The sequence below is a fragment of the Marmota marmota genome, unplaced genomic scaffold (genome assembly GCF_001458135.2).
Source record: "Marmota marmota marmota unplaced genomic scaffold, marMar, whole genome shotgun sequence".
NCBI lineage: Eukaryota > Metazoa > Chordata > Mammalia > Rodentia > Sciuridae > Marmota > Marmota marmota.
This window is the reverse complement of record NW_026000145.1, coordinates 201,386-206,146: the sequence shown is the minus strand read 5'-3', so window position 1 is coordinate 206,146 and position 4,761 is coordinate 201,386. Positions and strand designations below refer to the sequence as shown.

The window sequence follows — 4,761 nt, the reverse complement described above, 5'->3', positions numbered from 1 at the left end:
AACCTTTGTTTTTTGGGATTTACTAACTTCATTTCTCCAATACCATCCATTTACCTGCAATTGCCATGATTTTATTATTGCTGAGTAAAATTCCATTGTATATATATGCCCCATATTTTTATCCATTCATCCACTGAAGGGCATCTGGGTTGGCTCCACTGTCTGTTATTCTGAATTGTGCTGCTATAACCATTGACATGGCTGTGACCCTGTAGTATGCTATTTTCAAGTCTTTTGAGAATAGTCCAAGAAGTGGAATACCTGGGTCAAATGGTGGTTTCATTCCAAGATTTCCAAGGAATCTCTATACCACTTTCCATATTGGCTGCACCAATGTGCAATTCCACCAGCAGTGTATGAGTGGACGTTTTACCCCACATCCTTGCCAACACTTGTTGTTTGTCTTCAAGATAGATGCCATTCTGACTGGAGTGAGATGATATCTTAGAGTTGTTTTGATTTGCATTTCTCTAATTGCAAGATATGATGGTCATTTTTTCAAATATTTGTTGGTTGATTATGTATCCTGTTGTGTGAAGTGTCTGTTCAGGTCCTTGGCCAATTATTTGATGGTTATTTGATTTTGTTGGTGCGTAGCATTTTGAGTTCTTTATATACTAGACATTAATGCTCTATCTGATGTGTGAGGGGTAAAAATCTACTCGCAGGATGTAGGCTCTCAGTTCACCTCAGATTTATTTTTCTGAGAAAAAACTTTTTAGTTTGAATTAATCCCATTTTTTGATTCTTGGTTTTAATTCTTGTGCTATAAGCATCTTATTAAGAAAGTTGTGGCTTAACCCCAAGTGATGAAGATTAGGGCCTACTTTTTCTTCTATTAGATGCAGAGTCTCTGGTTTAAATCCTAGGTCTTTGATCCACTTTGAGTTGAGTTTTGTACATGGTGAGAGTTAGGGTTTTAATTTAATTTTTTTTTTTGAAAATGGACAGTTTTCCCAGCACCATTTGTTGAAGAGGCTATCTTTTCTCCAATGCATGTTCTTGGCACATTTGTATAATGTAAGATAATTGTAATTTTTTGGGTTAGTCTCTGTGTCCTCTATTCTGTACCATTGGTCTACCGGCCTTTTTTGGTGCCAATACCATGCTGTTTTTGTTACTATTGCTCTGTAATATAGTTTAAGGAATGGTATAGTGATACCACCTGCTTTGCTCTTCCTGCTTATAATTGCTATAGTTATTATGGGTCTCTTATTTTTCCAGATGAATTTCATGATTGCTCTTCTATTTCTATGAGAAATGTCATTGGGAATTTGATCAGAATTGCATTATATCTGCATAGTGCTTTTGGTAGTATGGTCATTTTGATTATATTAATTCTGCCTATGCAAGAGTAAGGTAGATCTTTCCATCTTCTAAAGTCTTCTTTGATTTCTTTCTTTAGGGTTCTGTAGGTTTCATTGTGTATTTCTTTCACCTCTTTCGTTAAGTTGATTCCCAATTATCTTCTTTTTTCTTTTTTTTTCTGAAGTTACTGTAAATGGGGTACTTTTTTTCATTTCCTTCTCGACGTTTTGTCAATGATATACAGAAATGTCTTTTTTAAATAAATGTTGATTTTTATATCCTGCAGCTTTTCTGAAATCATTTTTTTTAGTTCTAGAAATTTTCTGGTGGTGCTTTTGGTGTCTTCTAGGTATAGAATTGTATTGTTGGCAAATAGTGCTAATTTAAGTTTGTTTCCTGTAGTTACTCCTTTAATTTCTTTCATCTGTCTAATTGCTCTGGCCAGTGTTTCAAGAAGTATGTTTAATAAAAATGGTGAGAGAGGGCATCCCTGTCTTGTTCCAGTTTTTATAGGGAATGCCTTTAGTTTTTCTCCATTTAGAATGATGTTGGCCTGAGGCTTAGTGTATAGAGCCAGTATGATGTTGAGATATGTTCTGGTTATCTCTAGTTTTTCTAATGTTTTGAATATGAAAGGGTGCTGTATTTTGTCAAATGGTTTTTCTGCATCTATTTAGATGATCATAGGATTCTTAGATTTTTAAGCCTATTGATGTGATGAGTTACATTTATTGATGTTTGTATGTTGAAACAACCCTATATCCCTGGGACAAACCCCACCTGATCTTGGTGCATGACCTTTATAATATGTTTTTGTATTCAATTTGCCATAATTTTATTCAGAATTTTTGCATCTATGTTCATTAGAGATATTGGTCTGAAGTTTTCTTTCTTCATTTGTCCCTGCCTGGTTTTGGGATCAGGGTGATATTGTCCTTATAGAATGAGTTTGGAAGTGCTACTTCTTTCTCTATATCTTAAAATAAATTGAAGAGTATTGGTATTTTTGTAGTTCTTCTTTAAAGATCTCATAGAACTTGGCTGTGTATCCATCCTTTCCTGGGCTTCCTTGCTTGTAAGCTTCTGATGGCTTCTTCTATTTCATCACTTGATATTGGTCTGTTTAAATTGTGTATGTCTTCCTGACTCAAGCTGGCCAATTATATGACTTAAAAAATTTGTCAATGCCTTCAATGTCTTCTATTTTATTGGGGTATACTACCTCCCTCAGCTGACTTTTATTGTTGTTTTTTGTTTCCTCTTAATGGAATACTTTGCCAAGAATGTTTTGTATTGCTAGTTTTCTAGATATAAGTTTTTTTTTTAACTTTTGTTTATTGTGGAAGGTTTTTACTGCATCTTCAAAACTTTTGCTGGATACAAGATTCTTATTTCGCACACATTTTCTTTCACAGCTTGATGTATATTGTTCCAGGATCTTCTAGCTTTCAAGGTCTATGTTGAAAAATCTGCTACTATCCTAATTGGTTTTGCTCTACATGAAATCTGATTCCTTTCTCTCATGGCTTTTAAAGTTATCTCCTTATTTTCTATGTTGGGCATTTTTATCATAATGTGCCTTGGTGTGAATCTATTGTGATTTTGTTAATTTGGTGTCCTGTAAGCTTTTTTGAATTTGAATTTCCAATTCATTCTTCATGTTTGGAAATTTTTCTAGTACTATTTCATTGAATAGATCATTCATTCCTTTTATTTATGCCTCTAGGCCATCCTCTATCCCAATAACTCTTAAATTTGGTCTTTTATGATATTCCATATTTGTTGAATATTCTGCTCATGGTTTCTTATTATCATTACTGTGTGCTCTATGTTCTTTTCAAGATTATATATTTTATCTTCATTGTCTGATGTCTAATCTTCCAAGTGGTCTACTATGTTGATGATGCTTTCATTTGAGCTTTTAATTTGGTTTATTGTTTCTTTCATTTCAAGGGTTTCTGTTTGTTTAGAACCTCTATTTCTTTGTTGATGGGATCTTTTGCTTCTTGGATTTGTTTATGTAGCTCCTTGTGGAAGTGACCTTTCACTGCTTGTATTTGCTCTCTCATATCTTCCTTGAGTTCACAGAACATTTTAACCATGTATATCCTGAAGTCGTTTTCTGTCATTTTTTCTGCTCTGGCTGCCAATGATTCTAATGATGTGTTGTCTTGATTTCTTTGGGACACTTTCTTTTCTTGTTTTTTATGTTGCTCATGGGTCTGCCAGTTGGGCACATGCATAGCATGACCAGAGCCTGCCACCTATGTGAGCATGGCTGTGAGAGGTCCTGCAGTGGGGAACAGCTAAGTGGGAGGGAGACAGAGCTAAAGTTTGGAGCTTAACAGAGAGACTAGGAGCTGGGAAATCTCCAGGGAAGAGAGGGAGACAATAACGGGGGCTCAAATCAGATGAGTTGTCTAAAAAGAGACATTCAAGATGCAATTTCTCTGCAGGGACTGGCAGGTGGCACTACCAGCTTCCAGACAAACTACACCAAGACCAGACTTCCCACCCTGGTTACCTACATGATCCAGAGACACCAGCTTAAAACAGACATCCCCACCCATTGAATGAAAAGAGAAACAGAAAAGAAATGGATCTCTAAAACTAGCAACAGCCCTGGTTTCTTTTAGTTTTTTTTTTTTTTTTTCTGTTTTACCCCTCTGTCCTCTGGCCCTCACATCCCCAATATATTGAAACCAGGAATTTTGCATGAAATAGAAGGACTGAGTCATCTGTATAATATAATATAGAGGTGTTGTATATGCCCTTTGTTTTTCTTCTTTTCATTTTTCTTTCCCCTACAAATTTTACAATTTTTAACATACTGTATTTTCACTACTATTATATTTTAGATAATAATTGAATCCAAAATTTCTGTACATTGAAACAAAACTGTAAATGTCTTGATAACAAATTGTTCAAGGGCAATGTATTGTTGGGATCAGTAAATATTGTCCTTCCCCATAAAGGAGGGATCTTGGAAACCTACAAGAGCACTACAAATCTACAGAGTAATAACACCCCAGACCCACATAACTGAAGTGTATTTTAAATTTTGTACATTAGAGTTTTGGGGTTTTGGTGGGAATTGGAAGTTTGCAGGGATCCAGGCAATGGCCTTATTCTCAAACCCTCAGCTTTGGTGAGATTTCTCCAGATGCCCATTGGCCTAGGCTTGGGTGCTATTTCTTTGCAGGTAAGTGTTTCATTTTATTATGTAGGAAATATGTGAGATATTACTCCAGGGTTCTAGCAGTCAGTAGGGTCTTCACATCAGCACCCCATGGGAAATACTTTCAAATTATCACCCCATTTTCCTTGACGAATTTTTTTGTTAAGGAATAGCATGCCTGGTCGTGGGGAACATACACATACTGGGCTCAGGAACTTCAGGTTCAATCTCTGATTCAAATATATATATATATATATTTTTTTTTTTTTTTTTTT

At 35.4% G+C, this 4,761-nt stretch overlaps 1 long non-coding RNA gene across 1 annotated transcript in view; it reads right to left on the bottom strand.

Moving 5' to 3' along the window:
- Positions 1–586: 586 nt before the first annotated feature.
- Positions 587–4,761, bottom strand: part of LOC125611454 — a 9,964-nt gene continuing 5,789 nt past the window's right edge. Inside the window, exon 2 of the long non-coding RNA XR_007341635.1 lies at positions 587–688. This is a non-coding gene — a long non-coding RNA (uncharacterized LOC125611454). The remainder of the gene's footprint in view (positions 689–4,761) is intronic.